The sequence below is a fragment of the Aotus nancymaae genome, unplaced genomic scaffold (assembly GCF_030222135.1).
Source record: "Aotus nancymaae isolate 86718 unplaced genomic scaffold, 86718_ANA_hifiasm-v0.15.2.pri h1tg000049l, whole genome shotgun sequence".
NCBI classification, from domain to species: Eukaryota; Metazoa; Chordata; class Mammalia; order Primates; family Aotidae; genus Aotus; species Aotus nancymaae.
The window spans coordinates 29450246-29473599 of record NW_026988463.1 but is presented as its reverse complement, the minus strand read 5'-3'; the positions used below and the strand labels follow the sequence as shown (position 1 = coordinate 29473599).

At 40.6% G+C, this 23354-nt stretch overlaps 1 long non-coding RNA gene across 1 annotated transcript; it reads left to right on the top strand.

Annotated features, from left to right (window-relative positions):
• Window positions 1-4803: 4803 nt before the first annotated feature.
• LOC135269050 (uncharacterized) lies at window positions 4804-13055 on the top strand. The gene is made up of 3 exons (XR_010337399.1): window positions 4804-4923; window positions 7123-7181; window positions 12998-13055. It is a non-coding gene; the product is annotated as an uncharacterized LOC135269050 (long non-coding RNA).
• Window positions 13056-23354: the final 10299 nt, after the last annotated feature.

Here is a 23354-nt window from a genome sequence, read left to right as displayed (position 1 = left end):
AGATGCAGGTACTATGCTTCCTGTAAAGCCTGCAGAACTGTGAGCCAATTAAATATCTTTTCTTGTAAATTATTCAGTCTCAGGTATTTATTTATTGCAATGCAAGAACAGCCCAATATGCCAAGTCTGTGGTATTATGTTATAGAAGTATGAAATGGACTAAGACAGAATATTGGTGCTAGAGAGTAGAGTTTTGCTTTAACAAATACCAGAAAATGTGAGGGCAGCTCTGGAATTGGGTAGTTACTAGAAGACGGAAGAATTAGGAGAGAAGTTAGAAAAGTCTATGTTGCTATGAAATGAACATTAAGGGTAATTCTGGTGAGTGCTGAGAAAACAAAAATAGCTACAGGGAAAGTCTGAGTCTTCCTAGAGGTTACTTAAGTGGTCATGACCACAATGCTGTTGGAAATATGGATGGTAAAGGCCTTTATGATGAGGTATCAGACAGTAATGAAGAATATCTTATTAGAAACTGGAACAAAGGGTATCCTCTTACAAAGTGGCAAAGAAAGTGACTGAATTGTGGTTGTGTCTCAGACCTTTATGAAAGGCAGAATTTTAGACTAATGAACTAGGATATCTGGTGGAAGAAATTTCCTTTTCTTTTTTTTTGGAGAAGGAGTTTTGTGCTTGTTGCCCAGCCTGGAGTGCAGTGATGTCATCTCAGTTCACTGCAACATCCACCTCCCGGGTTCAAGCAATTCTCCTGCCTCAGCCTCCCAAGTAGCTGGGATTATAAGTGCCTGCCAAAATGATTGGCTAATTTTTTGTATTTTTAGTAGAGATGGGGTTTTACCCTGTTGGCCAGGCTGGCCATACTGGTCTTGAACTCCTGAACTCAGGTGATCCACTTGCCCTAGTCTCCCAAAATGCTGGGATTACAGGCGTGAGCCACTGCACCCAGCCTAGTGGAAGAAATTTCTAAGCAAAAATCTCAAAGGAGCTCCATGGCTACTTTTTTTTTTTTTTTTAGATGAGGTCTTGCTCTGTCCCTCAGGCTAGAGTGCAATGGTGTGATTTCTGCTCACAGCAACCTCTGCCTCCAGGGTTCAAGAGATTATCCTACCTCACTCTCCCAAGTAACTGGGATTACAGGTGTGCACCACCATGTCTGGCTAATTTTTGTATTTTTAGTAGAGATGGGTTTTCACCATATTGGTCAGGCTGGCCTCAAACTCATGACTTCAGGTGATCCGCCCACCTCAGCCTCCCAAAGTGCTGGGATTACAGGCATGAGCCACTATGCCCAGCCTAAGCTACATGGCTACTTTTAATAGCATATAGTAAGATGCAAGATGATAGAAATGATTTAGAGACAAAATTTATAATTAAAAAAGAAGCAGAATAGAAAGAGTTGGAAAATTTGCAGACTGGTTGTGTAAAAAATCTAAAGGCATCTTTAGGAGGGCCAACCAAGGGTGTGGCCAAATGACCATTTGCTAAGAAGACTGGTACTGATGGAAAGAAGCCAGGTGCTAGTCATCAAAGTGGTGGGAGAAAGACTGGGAAGGCATTTGAGAAATCTTTGAGGCTGTCCCTCCAATCTAGGACCTTTAGGACCAGGTGTCCAGCAGGCACCCACAGGACCTCAGCATTTGCTGCCCTGTGCCACATTCCAGTGCACTGCTTCTTAGTCACTCCAACCATGGTTCAGATGGGCCCAGCAGTAAGCCTTGATGGTGCCCGCATTCTACAGATGGTAAGGTGGTTATGTAGGTTCTAATTCTTCAGATGGCAAGGTGACTTCATAGGTTCAGCTCAAGCAGTAAGTACTGTACCACATGGCACAAGCAGTAAGGCTTGATGATGAACACATGCTGCAGATGACAAGGTGGCCATGTAGGCTCTAATTCTTCAGATGGTAAGGTGGCTACATATGGTTAGCTCCCCACTGGGCCCTACTGACCTGAGGGGTAGAAAGAAAGTGGAGCACTGACTTGTACTATCTCGTTTGGTTTCACTGAGCCAGGTGAGGATGGACACTTAGCTGGCACTGTACCCCTTTATCATTATCTTGGCAAGGGGAGCAAAACTACCTGCTTCCCCCATGTGAGATATGGAAGATTAGTTTCTAGATCAGCCTGTTAACACTATTCCCGGAGGTCAGCTGGAGAACGTTCTGCTTCTTGATAAGTAGGGATAGAAGATCAGCTCCCTGTTTGGGTTGCCAATATCACCCAACAGGAGAATATGGAGCATTGCCTGCTCCTACCAGGGAGGGAATGGAGGATTAGTGGGGGAATCAGAGCACTACTACCTGCTTTCACAGGGCAGGAGAGTGGGTGGGTTCTGTTAGGCTACGCTTTTTCTGGTCCTTTGGCTAGAGGAAAAGGCTCTTTAGGCTCCCCACCACTCACCTTTTTTTTTTTTTTTTTTTTTTTTTTTTTGTCTTTTGGAGGCTTCTGCAGTGCTCTATGATATTTGGGAGGGAATAAGAAAACCCATGGAACTCATCATATTGCTGAAGACCTAAGTTTCCTGGGCAGATAGACTGCCTTCTTCTACCTGTCAGTCTTTTTTTTTTTTTTTTTTTTTTTGAGACAAGATCTGGCTCTATCACCCAGGCTGGAGTGCAGCGATGTTATCTTGGCTCACTGCAACCTCTGCCTCCTGAGCACAAGCCATCCTCCCACCTCAGCCTCCCGAGTAGCTTAGACTACAGGCATGCACCACCATGCCAGACTAATTTTTGTATTTTTTGGTAGAGACTGGGTTTTGCCATGTTTTGCAGTCTGTCCTTGGCCTCCCAAAGTGCTGCAATTACAGCTGGGAGCCACTGTGCCCAGCCTCTACCTTTCAGAGTCTTTCTATGCATGTCTGCTATATTATATCTAGGGTATTTTAAGTCTAAGAGAGAACAACTGTTAGGAGCAGGACTACTCCATCTTGGCCAGAACCAGAAGTTCTGCACAATCAAATTTTGTGTTTGATTTTAGCAATATTAGCTTTATGGCAATAAAGAATAAGAGATTCTTCTAGGTCTGTTGTGGAAGCTAGCTGGTTCTCAAACCATGATTTGAGCTGAGAGGTGACATATGCCAGTTTGTCATTTTCTGTTTGCAATTGCTCAAGAACATTCAAATGATTCCCACACCACAGTCCTTATCATCACATTACTGCAATTAACTGTCATACCCCCCAAGCCATGTGCTTCAGCTGGCACCTCATACACCATAGCTTTATTAGTTGTGATGCCTCTGCATGCAGTGGGTTAAACATAACTTACCATTGGCAAGATCAGCATTGTACTCAAAGTGAAAGGCACAGCCAAACCAATGCCAAAATTCATCTTAAAATGTCTGTGTCCTGAGACCACTCCTTGTACAATTTCTGTATCATGGTTAGAACAATGCATTAGTAATTAGTAATTGGGGCTTAGGGATTTTAAGATAAAGAATTAGTAATTATAACAGCAGATTGTAGTAATGAAGGATGGACTAGTAAGAAATAAAGAGAACTGTAAAGAATAAAGAAATATCCACAGAATTTACATGTAATATTTATAAGAAATGTGGCCAGACGCGGTGACTCATGCCTGTAATCCCAGAATTTTGGGAGGCTGAGGCAGGCGAATCCTGAGGTCAAGAGTTCAAGAACAACTTGACCAACAAGGTGAAACCCTATCTCTACTAAAAATACAAAAATTAGCCAGGCATGGTGCCACGCACCTGTAATCCCAGCTGCTCAGGAGGCTGAGGCAGGAGAATCATTTGAACTCGGGAGGCGGAGGCTGCAGTGAGCCGAGTTTGTGCCACTGCACTCCAGCTGGGGCGACAGAGCAAGATTCCATCTCAAAAATAAATACATTTTAAAAATTAAAATAATAAAAAAAGAAACGTTAGAACTGTGCCTTACATATTCCTTTTTTTTAAAATTTGAGACGGAGTCTCACCCTGTCGTCCAGGCTGGAGTACAGAGGCACGATTTCGCTCTCTGAAACCTCCTCCTTCCAGGTTCCAGCGATTCTCGAGCCTCAGACTCTTGAGGACTTGGGACTACAGGCACGTGCCACCACGCCCAGCTATATTTTTGCATTTTTTTTTTTTTTTTGTATATGTATATATTTTGACACGGAGTCTCGCTCTGTTGTCCAGGCTGGAGTGTAGTGGGGCCATCTCGGCTCACTGCAACCTCCGCCTTCCGGGTTCAAGTAATTCTCTGCTTCAGCCTCCCAAGTAGCTGGGATTACAGGCACCCACCACCACGTTCGGCTAATTTTTGTATTTTTAGTATAAACAAGGTTTCACCATCTTGGCCAGGCTGGTCTTGAACTCGTGATCCACCCGCACTGGCCTCCCACTGAGCCGGCCCCCCCCTCCTTTTTTTGAGTTTCGCTCTTATTGCCCAGGCTGGAGTGCAATGGTGCAATCTCGGCTCACTGCAACCTCCGCCTCCCGGGTTCAAGCGATTCTGCTTTAGCCTCCGGAGTAGCTGGGATTATAGGCACGTGGCACCACGCCCACGTGGTGGTGGGTGACCGGTCTAACATTTGTTTCTATTCGGGGGTACATGTGCAAGTTTGTTGCATAAATATATTGCAAAATGGTGGGGTTTGGGCTTCTAGTGTACCTATCACCCAAATAATTATTTCTTTTATTGTTTACTTTTAGGTACTTTTAATTTTATTATTAATATTTTAATTTTCTAGTCTTTAACTTTCTTTTTTCACGTTGATCTACATCTTTGCTTCCTTCGGCACTCAGGCTGGGAACGTTCCGACTTTCCCTAAGGTCGTGGGCGAGCAGGCTTCTGGGAAATGGAGTCTCACGTTCGTGGGCTCAGCGCTTATGCTCAGGAGACAGGTTTCCCAACCCCCAACCTTCTGCGCAGGTGCAATCGGCGTAGGCGTTCCCTCTGGGAAGATTCTTCGGCTTAAAGTTGGAGACAGACGCGGAGTCTTCAGGTCTATCCGCCGCTCTGGTACGGCGCGGATTGGGAGCGACGGGCGATCTTCAGGGATGGGAAGTGCTGCGCTGCTTGGGCAGCGGGTGGCAGGGCGGGCGGGAGGCGGCGGGCTCCTGGCAGTGGGAACCCTGGCGTCTGCGCGTGAGCCCAGAGGGACCGCGGGGTGGGGGCGGCTAGGTCGAGGGAGGGGTTGGGGGTCGGGGGTCGGAGATCCGAGGTAGGGCGTGGGGAACGCGGGGAGCTGGAACCGGGGGTCGCGGGCGCGGGCGCGGGAGACTACAGAGTCTGAGTGTCCGAACCCTGGCAGAGCGGGCAGTGTGGACCAGGCGGCTGCGGGAGGGGTGGGGGGTCCTTGATTCCGGGCGGCACGGGTGTGAAAGAATTGTCCATTGAGAGAGATTAACAGGTGAGAGTTGATTTACTCGTCTGTGAAACCAGAGAATTAATACCACCTCAGGGGGTTGTACGGAGGATTCAAGAAAGGGATGGCAGTGGCCACAGTCAGTCACAGCAACTGCTTTTAGTGGAAACACGTTTCTTACTAGTTTATTCTTATAACCTCGTTCTCAGGTCAGTATAACTCCCGCTCCAACAAGTAAGGAAAGGAGACCAAGAGGAAAGTGTTGCGCCCAGAGTCACAGCTAGCAGCTAAACACACCAGAGGACGAACTCAGACGTTTCTTTCTCCAAATGCCGTGTTCTGAATTACTCTCCTGCTTATAAAAGCCGGCGTTGCTTCCTGCACAGCAGTTAGCAGAAATAATTTAAAGTGTGGAGAAATAATTTGAAGGATTGACTCTTACCATGTAGTAGTTCTGTTTTTCGGATTTCCAGATATGTCTTTGGAGCTCTTGGGACAGACGGCATATTGTTCCCGAGTTAGGTCTGCTCAGTCCAGACTGGTCTATGTTCTCCGTTCTCAATAGCCTTAGTTTGCGTTTATTGAAGGTCTGATCTGAGAGTCTGTGGTACAGAAAATATTCAGAGTTAAACTGTGGCGCTGAGTGAGGATTCCAGTTAAAATGAATTTGTCCTTTAGGTGCATTTCTTATCTTCCGTGGAACAAAGCACCTCTTGTGAAATAAGACATCTTGAGAAGAAGATCCATATGAAAAAGAACCACTCCAAATCGGAGTGAGTTTCTGAGCAGAAGCAATAGCTCCCAGAAAGGAGCAGATTTACTGGATTTGCACACAATGCTCAGAATGAGTAAGATTTGGTTGATGTAGCCACATCCAGAAGCCATGCCACAGGGAAGGTCTGCACCAGATTTCAAAAGAGAGTAGGAAAGTGGGCTGAGAAGAATGAAGGAGGGGTTAGGCCATGCAGTAAATAGAGGGGATTTGGGAGACATGCTGTGGGGAAAGTGGTTTCAGAGCTAGAGCTGAGTAAATTCTGTCTCCACCAGTTCCAGTATAGCCCCCACTCTTTTTTCCATTCACTCTTCCCAGGTCCCAAGATCTTTGTACTCCATGAATCTGACATGTAAAGATATGCTGATAAATTCCCTTCTTCTGACATTGTAGGACAGTAGTACAAGACAGGTTTTCTGTTTGTCTTGTTCAAGGTTGGGAAAAATTGACCCTGAGAGTGTAAGTGAATTTTCCTGGCTTTGTGTTAGTGGTAGAGCCGAGAGTAGACTTGAGTCTCCTGACACCCAGGCCAGTACTGATCAGACATCTTTAAAAGGCAGGCTTTTGAGAAACTACATATACTGTAGAAAAACAGTTTAAGTGACCTTATTTTAAAGTGTTTCTAATCTTTTTTTTCATAGTTTTGGGTGAGTTCTTTTAACTCAAGGAGTAAAACAAGGGAAAAAAATCCATGTTTGATGAAACTTCTGATGAAGGCTTACTTAGCTTTACTTCATTTAGTGTGTTGTGATTTGTTTAACCATTTTTGTTATAATTGTTTTATTTCTTTGAGAACACAAAGTGGTACATGTTTTAAAACATCAGTCAAAAACAGTTACATCCACTCAGTTAAAAAAAAAAAAAAAAGACACATCCAAGCTCGATGTGATCATTTCACTGTCACCAGTGGACACATGGGTGCATCTTAATGGGTTTCTTCCTGCCTCTTCTCCAGGTTGAAAGGGATGTTCTCTCACAGACATTTTACCCAGGTGATGTTTGTGGTTTTGTAAGTAGGCAAATCCGAAGTGGCAAAGCATTTCATATCTCTAGTGACTTCATTTCTTTTTTTAAATCTTAGGTAAACCTTCAGAGATTTCTACATTTTTCCAGGATCAGCAGAAAATGAAGAAATCTTACGTGAGTTGATGAAGTAATTCTGTACTTTGTTTTACAGTGGGTCTTAGCAGGATGACCCTTATACTTAAAATGGGAAAGTCAAAATACGTACAATTAACTTCGAAGAAACAGGGTAACACAATGATTCTCAAACTTTTAGTGTACATAAAAGTAATTTGGAAAGTTTGTCAAAACAGAACAGGGCCTGAGAATTTTCCTCCTCTTTTTTTGAGACTGAGTCTCACCCTGTCGCCAGGCTGGAGTGCAGTCATGCGATCTTGGCTCACTGCAATCTCTGCCTCCCAGGTTCAAGTGATTCTCCTGCCTCCGCCTCCCAAGTAGCTGAGATTGCAGGTGTGCACTACCACACCCAGCTAAGTTTTGTATTTTTTTAGTAGAGACAGCGTTTCACCATGTTGGCCAGGATGGTCTTGATCTTCTAACCTCATGATCCTCCTGTCTCGGCCTCCCAAAGTGCTGGCATTACTGACGTGAGCCACTGCGCCCAGCCGAGAATTTCCCTTTTGAACAAGATTGCAGGTGATGATGCTAGTTTTCAGGTCTATAGGCCAATAGCACTGGAATAGCAGATCAGTAGGGCAAAGTTGGCATATATATGTTACATATATATGTGTATTATGTGTGTGTATATATACATATATACACATACACAGATATCTGTATCTGTGTGTATAGATGTATATATATATACACACGTCATCTGGAGTTAGACAGTTATCACATTTGAGTTGCAAATACTTCTGACCTTTCTGGTAGCTATGGCAAAGAGAGATGATCTGTTACATGGCTTTCACTGCTGATGAGAATGAAGCTACCTGGTTCCTTTTGGTACGTATGTAAAGTCTGATACTGAAAGCTGAAAAAAATTTTTTTTTTTTTTTGCTCTTTATACGATGATGGACAGCCTTCTGGTGGCAACCATGAAATAAATACCTGTAATTCTTCAGTGAAAGCAAAAAGCAAGATACTAAGCAATACTGAGTTAATGAAGCTTTTCAAGGACCACATTACTAGAGCCCATGTAAATGGCTTTCAGATAGTCTTGTTTTTTTTTTTTCTGGTTAAAACTTATAGAGAATAAATGGACTGTTTCCATTTAAAATAACTTTCCAAAATTCTTAGTCTTGCTCAATCTATAGAATATTCAATTAAGAGATTATTTTCTGGCAAATGTTTTTGCACTTAATCAAATTTTCAACTCATGCTTCATGCAGAATAGATTATTCCCTACCATGTATTGTAATTTGGTCTCTAAATATCACTAATGATAAATTTGTTTTAGAATATATTTAACATAAAATTAACAATTTAATGTGCACAATTCAATGGCATTTAGCATAGTCACAATGTTGCATAACTGTCATCACTATGTAGTTCCAGAACATTTCATCATTCCTAAAGGAAATCTATGCCTGTTACAGTCACTTTCCATTCACCCCTGAGTGCAGTCCTTCACAACCAGTAATATATTTTTGTCTCCATGGACTTGCCTATTCTGGGTATTTCGTATAAATGTAATGATAAACTATGTGCTTTGCTTGTTTTTTTTTTTGTTTTTTTTTGAGATGGAGTCTTGCTCTGTTGCCAGGCTGGAGTGCAATGGCGCAATCTCGGCTCACTGAAACCTCCGCCTCCTGGGTTCAAGCGATTCTTCCGCCTCAGCCTCCCGAGTAGCTGGGCCCACAGGCATGCGCCACCATGCCCGTCTAATTTTTGTATTTTTAGTAGAGACAGGGTTTCACCATGTTGGCCAGGATGGTCTCGATCTCTTGACCTCATGATCCACCCGCCTCGGCCTCCCAAAGTGCTGGGATTACAGGTGTGAGCCACCGCAACCGGCCGCTTGTTTTTTGTTTTCGTTTTTTTTTTTTAATAGAGATAGGGCAGACTGGAGTGTAATGGCTCAATCATAGCTCACCGTAGCCTTGAACTCCTAGGCACAAGCAATCCTCCCACCTTGGCCTCCCAAAGTGGTGGGATTATAGGAATGAGTCACTGTACCTACATGTGTTTTATGTGTCTGTCTTTCACTTAGTATAATGTTTTCAAAGTTCATCTGTATTGCGGCATGTATCAGACCTCATTCCTTTTTATTGCTAAATAATCTCTTACATGGATGTGCCTCAGTTTGTTTATGCATCAGCTGATGGATGTTTGGGTTGTTTATACCTAATGACTATTGTGAATAGTAGATCTATGAATATCTGTATATAAGTTTTTGTTTGAACACCTGTTTTCAGTCTCGTGGGTATCTACCTAGAAGTAAAATTGCGGCGTCAAATATTTTGTCTTTTACTGAGGAATCACCAAACTTTTTCACAGCACTGTGTAATTTTACATTTCCACCAACAGTGTTTGAGGATTACAGTTTCTCCCCATCCTTGGCAACACTTGTTATTACTTTTTAAAATTGTAGCCATTCTAGTGTGTGTGAAGTGGTTTCTCATTGTGGTTTTGATTTGCTTTTTCCTAGTGACTAACATACTTGAACACCTTTTCCTGTGCTTCTTGGCCATTTGTATATCTCTTTTGCAGAAATGTCTATTCAAGTCCTTTGTCTATTTTTAAATTAGGTTTATTCTAAGAGTATTTTCTGTATACTAGACCCTTATTAGATAATATGATTTTCAAATATTTCATTCTGAGTTATCTTTTCATTTTCTTGGTAGTATCCTTTAATTCATAAAAGGTTTTAATGTTGATGAAGTCTGGTGAATATACATTTTCTTTTGTTGCACATACTTTTGATGTCATATCTAAGAATCCATTGTCAAACCTAAGATCATAAAGGTTTACTTCTATATTTTCTCCTAAGAGTGTTACGGTTTTAGTGCTTACATTTAGGACTTTGATCTATTTTGAATTAATTTTTGTTTATAGTGTGAGGAAGTGATCCAACTTCACATTTGTTTGCCTATGGATATCCAGTTGTCCCAACACCAATTTTGAAAAGATTATTCTTTCTCTCATGTATGATCTTGGCACCCCTGTTGAGAATCAGTTGAATGTAGAAGTATGCATTTCTTTTTGGACTCTTAATTCTGTTCAGTTGATCTATATGTCCATTTTTGCTGTAGCTTCATAGCAGTTTTGAACCCAGGAAGTGTGAGTCCTGATTTGTTTATTTTTGTCAAGATTGTTTTAGCTCTTCAGGGTCTCTGGCAATTCCAGGAGTTTGACAGTCATGTCCATTTTTGCAAAAAGGGTAATCGGATTTTGTATTGAATCTGTAGAATGCTTTGGGAAGTATTGACTTCTTAATTATATTAAGCATTCTATTCATGAACAAGGAATATCTTTCCCTTTATTGGGGTCTTTAATTTCTTTCAGCAAAGTTTTGTGGTTTTCAGTGTATAAGTTCTGGACCTCCTTGGTTAAATCTATTCCTAAGTATTTTGTTCTTTTGATGCTATTGTAGTTAGATTTTTTTTTCTTTTTTTGAGATGGAGTCTTGCTCTGTCTCCCAGGCTGGAGTACAATGGCATAATCTCAGCTCACTGCAACCTCTGCCTCCCAGGTTCAAGCGATTCTTCTGCCTCAGCCTCCCAGGTAGCTGGAATTACAGGCACCTGCCACCGTGCCCAGCTAATTTTTGTCTTTTTAGTAGAGATGGGGTTTTGCCATGTTGGCCAGACTTGTGTTGAGCTCCTGACCTCTCAGTCGCCTTGGCCTCCCAAAGTGCTGGGATTACAGGCATGAGCAACCATGACTGGCCAGAATTTTTAAAAATTTCTTTTTTTTTTTTTTTGAGACAGAGTCTCACTTTGTTGCCAGGGCTGGAGTGCAGTGGTGTGATCTCAGCTCACTGCAACCTCCGCCTCTTCGGTTCAAGCAATTCTCCTCCCTCAGCCTCCCGAGTAGCTGGGATTACAGGCGCTCGCCACTACACCCAGCTAATTTTTTGTATTTTTAGTAGAGACAGGGTTTCACTCTGTTGGCCAGGCTGGACTCGAACTCCTGACCTCATGATTCACCCACCTTGGCCTCCCAAAGTGTTGGAATTACAGGCATAAGCCACCACGCCAGGCCTTTTTTTTTTTTTTTTTTTACAGAATCTTGTCTTGCCAGCCTGGAGTGCAGTGGCGAGATCTTGGGTCACTGCAAGTTCTGCCTCCTGGGTTCAAGCAATTCTCCTGTCTCAGCCTCCCGAGTAGCTGGGACTACAGGTGCATGCCACCATGCCCAGCTAATATTTCTTGTATTTTTAGTAGAGACTGGGTTTCACCCTGTTGGCCAGGATGGTCTCAATCTCTTGAGCTTGTGATCCACCTGCTTTGGCCTCCCAAAGTGCTGGGATTACAGGCATGAGCCACCGCGCCCAGCTAACATCCTTCTTGAACTCTTATATCACGCAGGAAATCAATTCAATTAGTCCTTTTTGAAATTCATGGTTTAATATTTGGTCCAATTATTTATCTACTTTATGTCCATGTTGATCAGGTGACATTTCATCACCTACTACTTTTTTCTCCTAATCTTTTTACCCCTTTATTCTTACAATAGTTTTATGGGGCATTTTATGTTGGTTTCTTTAGAACTCAGATTGAAAGGACATGAGCTTCAAAGGACACTGCATCAGTTTTACTTGGTAAAGGGAACAGAGCCGTGTCTTAACCTAACAAGAGAGTTCCTTATGAACAAGTGTTTTGCACATACACCAAACTCCATTTATGCATCAACCCGGACTGTCACTCCTTTCTTGCCAGAGTAGCCTTAGTAATGGCTTGTTCTGTTAGTCATGAAGTCAGGTCTCTGGGGTTGGCACTGCTGCAGTTGCAGACTGAGGAGCACCATGTGTTGTGCTGACTTAACAGAGACACTGAAGTGCCCAAGTGGCTGGACCAGCCCCATGGAAGCTCTGCCTTCTCCACCATCTGCTTAGAGAGAGGCTGGGTGATGCAATTCAGCAATGTAAGGGAGTTAAAACTCTACAGAAGACTCTCTAATGAGAGAGAGAAATAAGAAGACAGCAAATACATCATATTCCCTTCCACCTTTCCGAAAGGCTGTTCTGAGACATGGTGGCACATATAAAGCCTCTCTGAAGATGTCCTGCTAGACTGAGAAATCGGATGTGCTTACTGCAGAGCTACTGCTAACCAGATAATCACCCTCTTGTACTTTCTCTTTGTCCTAACAAGCCTTACTCCGTTTCCTCACTTCTGCAGTAGGACTGCCCATCCTGACCAATGGGTTATTGAGTAAATTTTTACTTCAAATTGTTTGTAGAAAAACAAGCTAAGATAGCATGTTTCTTTTCCCACATACAGGTGTCTGTAACTTTTTTCTGAAATGGAAAGTCTCATTTCTTGCATTGTCAGAGTGTCACTAAAAAATATGACTTGTTCGTCTGTTTCCATACTTAACCCTACATTAGCTTCACAGAACCAAACTGCATTCAAAGGAGCTCTAGCTGTCTTGTGCACAGTACTGTCATTCCAAAAGAGATTTAGGCTTTGAACCTCAAAGTATGTACTTTTTCTCTCTAAAGTATTTTACCAGTTCCTTCAAGCACCAGAAATGCTGTTTCTTTTCATCTGCTGTTACATATGGCCCTCCTTAATTTTTTGGTGATTCTGGCAGCATTTCCACTTATATTGATTTGGGGTTTCAGATATCCTCTATTGTCATAAGATAAAGTTTGTGTTGCTCTTTTTCCTTATTGCTTCTGGATGATCTGTAGATAGAGACAGAGAAGAGGCTAGCTTCACACATCTTCAGAAAGCTCACTTCTCCTGGAAACACTGTCTTCACTTGGCTGCAGGATACTTTGTTTCCACTCATCCCCAAACTGCTTTTTCTTCTTGTTTGCTTAGTCTTACTTTTGTGACCTCGGAAAGGCGATGACCCAGGGGACACCCTCCAGTCCTACCCCAGAAGAGAGGTAATCTAATCCCTCAGCTTTAAATACTAAACTTAAAAATGGTTAACTACTGCCATAAGCTGATAATTTCCAAATAAATATCTTCCACCTAGACTTGCCCTGAAGTAGCTGCTTATTTGTCATGTAAATGCTTATTTGTCATGTAAACCTGGATATTTTATAATCACCTGAAATATATTCCTAGTAAAGTTGCTAGATTTCAAAGATAAAGAATCATTTTCACAGCCAGTTAATATAAGAAAAAAGTCCAGCTGATCTCAGGCTTTTCTATTAACAAAATTTGCAATACAAAACTGCAAAAAGGGGCGGGGCTTGGTGGCTTATGGCTGTAATCTCAGTACTTTGGGTGGCTGAGGAGGATCACCTGAGGTTGGGAGATCGAGACCAGTCTGACCAACATGGAGAAACCCCGTCTCTACTAAAACTACAAAATTAGCCGGGCATGGTGGTGCATGTCTGTAATCCCAGCTACTCAGGAGGCTGAGGCAGGAGAATCACTTGAACTCGGGAGGTGGAGGTTGTGGTGAGCAAAGATTGGGCCTGAGATTGCACTCCAGCCTGAGCAACAAGAGTGAAACTTTGTCTCAAAAACAAACAAAAAAACTGTGATAAGTCAGTAGAGCAATTGCTACAAAATTCTTAGGGTGGGTCAAATTAAGAACTTTTTACCAGGTTAAAGAGTGATCCTTTAACAAAAAAGAGGAAATCTTTCTTTGAATAATCAAGAATTCTGGGCCCTTGGTTCCCTAAGACTTTTTATTAGAGGATGAATATTAGATAACCAAGAGGTGACACAAAAAGCATGGTAAAAAGATTGGTAGTAAGCTCTGAATTTACTTGAGGAACTAATTCTAAAGCAAACGTAGGATTAGGTGACAGATGAGAATGTGTTATTGAAAACCTGGGCATTATAGACTGTATTCAGTTTAATTAAGGGAAGGCTAAAAAGTGGGAAGAATGATAGTATTCTTATAAAGTGAATTCTGTTAAAATGCAGTGTATACATTTTTAAAAATCACTGATCTTTTGTTAGTACAATAAAAATCACAGGGCTGGCTGGGCGTGGTGGCTCATGCCTGTAATCCCAGCACTTTGGGAGGCCGAGATGGGCAGATGATGCAGTCAAGAGATTGGGACCATCTTGGCCAACATGATGAAACCCTGTCTCTACTAAAAATACAAAAATTAGCTGGGTGTGGTGGCACACACCTGTAGTCCCAGCTACTTGGGAGTCTGAGGCAGGAGAGTCACTTGAACCCGAGAGGTGGAGATTGCAGTGAGCCAAGATCGCACCACTGCACTCCAGCCTGGTGACAGAGTGAGACTCTATCTCAGAAAAAGGAAAAAAAAATCATAGGGCTAATGGGAAAAGGAGGTCAAAGTCTAACACTCAAAAACTTTCTTACTGTGTCAGTAACACACAACAGTGAAGTCTTCAGTTGCAATTTTGGATTTAATTTCTCCTTTTGATTCTTTTGGTTTTTGCCTTATTAATTCTGAAGCATTATTAAGTGTATATATGCTAGGATCCTTATGTTCACTTCATGAATTAACCACTTGATAATTATGTAATGTCTCTTTATACCTAGTAATACTCTTGTTCTAAATTCTACTTTGATATTAACTTAGCTATTCCAGTTGTCTTTTCATTTTATTTACCTTTTTCCATACTTTTAATCTGTTTATATTTAAAGTGAATTTCTTGTGTTTTTTTTTTTTTTTTTTTTTTTTTTTTTTCTGGAGATAGAGTCTTGCTCTGTCACCCAAGCTGGAGTGCAATGGTGCGATCTTGGCTCACTGCAGCCTCCACCTCCTAGATTCAAGTGATTATCCTGCCTCAGCCTTCTGAGTTGCTGGGATTACAGGTGTGTACCACCATGCCCAGCTAATTTTTTTTTTTTGAGAAGGAGTTTTGCTCTTGTTACCCAGGCTTGAGTGCAATGGTGCGATCTCGGCTTACCGCAACCTCCGTCTCCTGGATTCAGGCAATTCTGCCTCAGCCTCCTGAGTAGCTGGGATTACAGGCATGCGCCACCATGCCCAGCTAATTTTTTGTATTTTAGTAGAGACGGTGTTTCACCATGTTGGCCAGGCTGGTCTTGAACCCTTGACCTTGTGATCTGCCTGCCTTGGCCTCCTAAAGTGCTGGAATTACAGATGTGAGCCACTGTGCCCAACCATGAATTTCTTAAGACAGCATGTGGTTGGGTGGGTGTTGCTTTTATATCTTATGTGAAAACTTTTTTTTTTTTTCCTTGAGATGAAGTTTCACTGTATTGCCCAGGCTGGCGTGCAGTGGCACAATCTTGGCTCATTGCAACTTCTGCCTCCCGGGTTCAAGTGATTTCAAGCTAATTTTTGTACTTTTAGTGAGACAGGGTTTCACTATGTTGGCCAGGCCGCTGGTCTTGAACTCCTGACCTCAAGTGATCTGTCACCTAGACCTCGTGCTAGGATTACAGGCATTAGCCACCACGCCCATCCTTACTTCATTTTAATTATGATACTTCAACTGCTTGTATTTAATATAATTTTTTAATGTTTGGATTCACATTTATTATTTTGCTAAAGTGTTTCCTCTTTCCTCGTTTGGTCTTTTTCCTTTTTTCCTCTTCTTCTCTCTTTTGGATTGGTAATTTTTATTTTGTTTTATCTCCACTGAATTCTTATTAGTAATGCAGGTTGGACATCCTTAATTTGAAAATCTGATATTTGAAATGCTCGAAAACCCAGAAGTTTTTGAGTGCCAACATGACACCACAAGTGGAAAGTTCCACATCTTATGTGATGGGGCACAAAGTGTAGGGGCATAACACATAGTTTATTCAGTGTCCCTAAGGGAAAAAGGACTCTCCCAACCTCTTTTAGCTGACATGTATCTTTCTATGCATGCATAGTATCTTAATCCATTATCACATTGTTATAAAGAACTACGTGAGACTGGGTAATTTATAAAGAAAAAAGAGGTTAATTGGCTCACAGTTCTGCTGGCTGTACAGGAAGCATGACTGGGAGGCCTCAGGAAATACTCATGGTGGAAGGTGAAAGGGAACAGGCATATCTTATGTAGTAGCAGGAAGAAGAGAGAGAGGTGGGAGGTGCCATGCACATTTAGACAACTATATTTCTTGTGACCTCTGTCACAAGAACAGCACCAAGGGGGAAATCTGCCACCATCATCCAATCACTCCCGTCAAGCCCACCCCCAACATTGGGGATTACAATCTAACAGGAGATTTGGACAGGGACATGAATCTAAACTACATCACCTCGATTCCCTTACACAAGTACTCCCTCAAAGGGCCAATAAACAAATATTCCAAAATCTGAAAAAATTAAAAATCCAAAGAAACCCAGAATCCAAAAATACTTCTGGTCCCAAGCATTTCAGGTAAGGGATACTCAGCCTGTACTTCTTTATTAATTTTTGTTTTAAGTGGTTGACCCATGCTACACAATAAGCTTTACCAATTTATCACAGTCTCCTTTCAAGTTTATATTATTCTATTTCACATATAAACTTAGAATGTTATAACAATATAAGATTTAAGATTTAATATAGTTCCATTCTGTCCTCACTTCTTTTCTTTTTCTTTTCTTTTTTTTTGAGACGGTGTTTTGCCATGTTGGCCATGTTGGCCATGTTCGCCACGCTAGTCTTGAACTCCTGACCTCAGGTGATCTGCCCACCTCAGCCTCCCAAAGTGCTGGGATTGTAGGCATGAGCCACCATGCCCAGCCAAGATTTTCTTTTTATCCTTCATTTTTAGCTGTTTGTCTATGATATTTATAGGTTTTGCCTTTTGTGTATGCGTGGTATTTTTCTCTTTTCTTTTTTTCTGAGACGGAGTCTCACTCTGTTGCCAGGCTGGAGTGCAGTGGCACAATCCTGGCTCACTGCATCCTCCACCTCCCAGGTTCAAGTGATTCTCCTGCCTCAGCTTCCCAAGTAGCTGGGACTACAGGCGCACGCCACCACGCCCACCTAATTTTTGTATTTTTTAGTAGAGATGGAGTTTCACCATGTTGGCCAGGATGGCCTTGATCTCTTGACCTTGTGATCCACCTGCCTCGGCCTCCCAAAGAGCTGGGATTACAGGCGTGAGCCACCACGCCTGGCCAATATATTTTTTTTATTGCTCTCTTGCTTTTCAAATCTGTCATGATGTTTTTCATCTTTTTTCCGTGGGTCTCCAGTTGCTTGAATATGTTTGTTATTCTGTAGTTCTTAGATATTTTGCGTTAGAATTTTCCCTGTGCTTCTCTGTGACAGTTGTTAGCTGTGCCTCTAAGCCTTGGTGTCCCTATTCTTGCCCCTCTGCCAGCAGTAGGCTGCTGCTCTGTTACTCTATGCCATGCTCGTGGTGGGGACAGCGGTGTTCTCTGTTGTTCTAACCCAGCCTTAGTCATAGGCAGGCCCTATGTGGCTGGGCCTCAGCATGGGGCTTTCATAGTGTAGAGTCAGCCCTCCATGTCTGCAGGTGTGTCAGGGCCAACTGTGCAACTTGATCATCTGTGGATTTCTCTATCTGAGGGAAGTTCTGGAAATAATTCCCTGCAGAGCCTGAGAGACATCTGTACCTACTTTTTCCTCAGTGTTACCAGACCTCTGCTTTTGTATCAGTAGAGGATCCTGGGCCCAGTATAGTCCTACGTTCCTGCTGTAGGGATAGAGGGCTTTCTTGTACCCTTATTCCCCTATAATCCCACACTAGGAGATCCAGACTCTAAGCTGTCACCTCAGGTTGGTAGCTTGCTTTAAGGAAAGAAAAATAATTCCTCTCAAGAATAAGCGTTCTCAGTTTAGGGCATTAATACTCTTACTTAGAGTTAAATAAAATATGAGTTTCAAACCAAAACCTATGGAAATCATTTGTGAGAATAAACAGAAATAACAGAAAATGTATTTTCAAACACCCATTAATTAAGACCATGGATATATTAGTAAGTAGAAAACAATCATATATGACACATTCAGAATAGTAAAAGAGGAAATAAAAGGAGTAAGGAAGGAGGAATGTCTGTCAGTGCAGATTATTGAACATAGGGGGAACCACCCCTGTGATCCAATCACCTCTCCCCAGGTGCTTCCTTCAACACATAGGGATTACAATTCAAGATGAGCTTTGGGTGGGGAAACAGAGCCAAGCCATATCACTCATGAAATTGGCTACTTAAACAAGGTATATTTTGCCACATTTAAATTATGCCTAAATTGATTTATAAAAATTATCAATATTGTTTTAATAGTGAGACAAAATTTTGAAATTTCCTAAACAGGAAAATGGGCAATATTTTATAGTTACACAAAGTCAGTTATTATACTTTATTAAAATAAGTAAAGCTAAACATATCAGCAGGTAAAAATGTCAAAACAAGGCAATTGGAGACAAAAGCTGAAGAACTTCAACTTTTGCAAATACTTGCAAAACAATAAAATATGTTATTGTACATCCATAATAGTGTATGTGTATATATGGAAAAAAAGAATAAAAGTAATGACATATGGTATAGATAAAAACCAAGTTTAGAATAGGGCTTAAAGTTGGTAAAGGTTATAGAAGTTAAAGGGGTTCAGGAATGGTATGCAGCTGCTTCAACTACTTTTGTAATACTTTACTTCCAAGCTGCAATAAGTACACTGATGGTTATATTATGAAGTATTTCACTAAAACTACACCAGCCCACCTAAAAGGGTGCACTATAATTGAGTCAATAGGCTTGGATTCAAGAAAGTAAGCTATACTGACCTTCCTGTGAATCTGAATCGGAGACCAAGGTCACATGGGCTAAAGGATTCTAGGTGGTCCTCTAGCTTTGTACTTTTTAGGAACCATGCTGCACAACAGGTGAGCAGCTGGTGAGCAAGCAAGCATTACTGCCTGAGTTCTGCCTCCTGCCATATCAGTGGCAGCATTAGATTTTCACATCCACTTAATGTAGTTTTCAGTCCCTGCACCTAGGAAGAGGAGGCAGATGCAGCCTCAAGGCCACGGTATATCCCACTGCCTCTGACTGGTCCCAGTGTATGTTCTGGTAAGAGGGTGATCTATCCTGAGCTCCTCTAGGGGTAGGTCCATTAGGAAGAAAGTACAGAGGCAACAGTATAGTTAGAGGGCTGACTAATCAAGGACAGGAGATGCTCATGATAGGAAGGGCCATAGGGTAACACTCTTTCCACAAAAGTGGAATTAGAAACTGAAAAGGTTATTCAATTAATTTTATTGTGCTTTATAAAAATCTTCATACTCTACAGTTAATATTTGTATAGAATTCTATTTACAGTTCTATTTTTATTTAAAAATTTGGGATCAGAACAAAACATGACTTTTTTAAAAACAACTTTCAGTATAACATTATATCTAGAAGAAAATTTCTATCCCTTATTTCCTAAATTGACACATTTCCTTTAACACAATCTTTAGATATCAAAAGTGCAAATTTTTGTTAATGCCTTCACATTCAAAATATGTTATGACTTTAACTCAATATGAATTATCTTGCTCAGTAAAATAGCATTTCTTGATACAGGCTCAACTATATTTGCTGCATTCTTTGAGTATCTTCCCTATTATTTCTTTAATATACAATGAGTAAAACTTATGCATAAAGTTCTCCAAAAAAAAAATATATATAGAATGTTGACAGTTTTTCCTAAATGTGGTTTATCTGATTTTTATTAATGGTCATTCTCTGAAAGAATATTTTCATATATCCATGTGAGTCACCAGATCATCTCCTAAGTTCCTTAATAAATTCTAAATTAAAATATTTCCCCATATTCCTACATGCATTAGTAGAGTTTCTTCTACGTGTATTCAGTCACTTTGTGGTTGTCTCTTACAGCAGATTTTCAAGCATTCATCACATTAATAGGAATTTCCCCTATGTCTATTCTCTTATTTACTTGGGAAGATGACTCACGGTAAAAGATTTGAAAAATTCTTTACGTTCACAGGAGTCATGTCCTATTTGATTTCTCCTAAGTATTTTGAGGTATGAATTGCCTGAGAAAGATTTCTCTCATTTCTACATTTATTAGATTTTTCCCATGTGTATCCACAGATGTGATGAAAGCTGATTTCTCAAGACGGTTTCTCCCTTGTATATCTTCTCTGATGTACTTTGAGGCCTGAGTTGTAACTGAAGCTTTTCCCATGCTGATTAGATTCATAGGGTTTCTCCCCTGTGTGTGTTCTCCGATGTTTAGTGAGATCTGACTTATGATAGAAGGACATCCGCATTCATTACATTCATAAGGTTTTTCCCCTGTGTGTATTCTCTGATGTACGGTAAGGACTGATTTCTCAGAGAAGGACTTCCCACACTGATTACATCCATAGGGTTTCTCCCCTATGTGTGTTCTCTGATGTGAGCTGAGGACTGAGTTGCAAATAAAGATTTTCCCACATTCATTACAGTAAAAAGATTTCTCCCCTCTGTGTGTTCTCTTATGTAGTGTATAGTCTGACTTATGGTAGAAGGTTTTCCCACATTTTTTACACACGCAAGATTTCTGTCCTGTATGCATTCTCTGGTGTAATGTATGAATTCCTAGAGAAGAACTGGGATTCTTCACCTGTGTGTGTTCTCTGATGTTTGGCTAAGTCTGACTTATTGTAGAAGGTTTTTCCACATTCATTACATTTATAAGGTTTTTCCCGTGTGTATTCTCTGATGTACTTGGAGGACTGATTTCTGAGAAAAGGATTCCCCACACTCAGTACATTCATAGAGTTTCTCCTTTGTATGTGTTCTCTGATGTACTTTTAGGCCTGAGGTACAACTAAAAGTTTTCCCACATGGAATACATTTATAGCATTTGCCCCCTATGTGAGTCTTCTGATACTGAGTGACATTAGACTTGTGGCAAAACCTTTTGCTACACACCTTAGATTCATAGGGTTTCTCACCTGTGTGAGTTCTCTGATGTATTATAAGATACAAACTCCTAGAGAAAGATTTCCCACATTCATTACATTCATAAGGTTTCTCACCTGTGTGTTTTACGACGTACTGTGAGGTCAGAGTTGCTTATGAAGTTTTTCCACATTGATTACATTTGTAAAGTTTCTCCCCTGTGTGAATTCTCTGATGTACTATAAAATATGACTTATGATAGAAGCTTTTTCTACATTCCTTACATTCATAGGGTTTCTCACTTGTGTGAGTTCTGATGTATTATGAGGTCTGAATTCCTAGAAAAGCATTTCCGACATACCTTACATTTATAGGTTTCTCTCCTGTGTGGATTCTGCTGTAAAGTGAGGAGAGATTTCCTAGAGAAGCATTTTTTCACATTCATTATATTCATAGGGTTTCTCTCCTATATGGATTATTTGATGTTTGGTTAGCTTTGACATTTCATAGAACGGTTTTCCACCCTGCTCACATCCAGTCATCCTCTCCTCTATGTGTTCTCTGAGTTACATTAAGTACTGACTTCTCATACAGAGGTCCCCTGATTTGTTACTTTCAAATGTTTTCTCTCTTGTGTTAGGAAAGCTTGACCTGCTAAAATTACCTACAATTTCAATATATTCATAGTGTTTTACCTCCAAATGAACTCTATGTTTCAATAGAGTGGACTTCTCAAAGGTTTTTTCATATTTATTAAACTCATAAAAGTTTTCTTTTTTTCTGCCACTTTATAGCCCTTGAGAGTTGAATGATTACAAAACATTTTATTACATTCATTATCTTCACAAGAATTCTCTCCTGTGTAAGTTTGCTTATATGTAATGAAAACTGCCTTTCCATGGAAATCCTTCTCACATTCCTTAAATTCAAAAATTGCTCTAAATTTTGGATTTTCAGATATGAAATGAAGTCTTTCTTATGAATGAGGCATTTTCCATTTTGAATAAACTCAAAAGGTTTCTCTTCTATATGCATTTTTTCATGATTAATATTGAGGAACAGTTTTCCATATGCACTGAGGTCATGAGGCATCTTTCTTAAATAGTTTTTCTTACTATGAAATAAATCTGAAATGTATTGCAAATTCATACCACATAATTCACATTTACAAGGTATTTTTATGGAAGTGGGTCTATGCTGAAATTGAACACTTTTCCTAATATGTCACCTCTCTCTCTATAGTCAGTGTTTTGTTGTTGATATAGGGAGCTTGCCAGATATGTCTGTCCTGAATTTGACAGCACTCTACTTGGTCATCAGCTTTGCAGACTTCTAGAAATAAGAAAAAATAACCATAACTTATGAGTCCTGCAATATTTGTGACAAAATTACACTTACAAACAAATGTGTTTTGACTTAGTTTCCTGGAATAAAGTAATCCAAAAAGTATTAATCTCATCCAGTCCTTGGTTAGAAGAAAATAAATGCAAAACCTTACAATGTGGAACATAGGGTGGAAATTTAAAACAGACAAACTAGGCAATTTACAAATATATAATTTGAAACAACACAGAGGTTACAAATAACCACAAAGCACAGTGAATACAGAATAGACATAAATAAAAATGACATAAAACATTAGATGTAAACCATTAGCTATAAAAATGATATTAAAAAGATATAAAATAAATAATATAAACAAATATAAAAATGGCTAATTTAGAAATGGGTATATAATAATTATAATTTATAAATAATATAAACAAATTAAAAATGGCTAATTTATGACATGCAGAGAATGAGAGGAGCAAGGAAAACTAGTAGTTGAGTGTTCTAGAAAAATATCAGAGGAATGGTTTTATTTGAATGAAATACATCAAGCTTTAAACAGTGTTCTATTGCTTGAACCTGGGAAATGGAGGTTACAGTGGTTAGTATTTCAGGTAGTGTGAGTGGAAAGTAAAAATGTAAAATATAATAATATTTAGAAGACAGTTTACAGAAGTGAAACAATAATAGTTTTTTTTTCTTCTTCTTCTTTTGAGATGGAGTCTGGTTCTGTCATCCAGCCTGGAGTGCAGTGGCGTGATCTCAGCTCACTGCAACCTCCACCTCCTGGGTTCAAGCATTTCTCCTGCCGCAGCATCCCAAGTGGCTGGGATTACTGATATCTGTCACCATGCTGAGCTAATTTTTGTATTTTAGTAGAGACAGGGTTTCACCATGTTGGCCAGGTGGGCCTTGAACTCCTGATCTCAGGTGATCCGCTTGTCTCAACCTCCCAAAGTGCTGGGATTACAGGCGTGAGCCACCACACCCACCCACTCCCCGCTTTTTTTGAGATGGAGCTCTGGTCAGTCACCCAGGCTGGAGTGCAGTGGCACAATGTCAGCTCATTGCAACCTCTCCCTCCAGAGTTCAAGCAATTC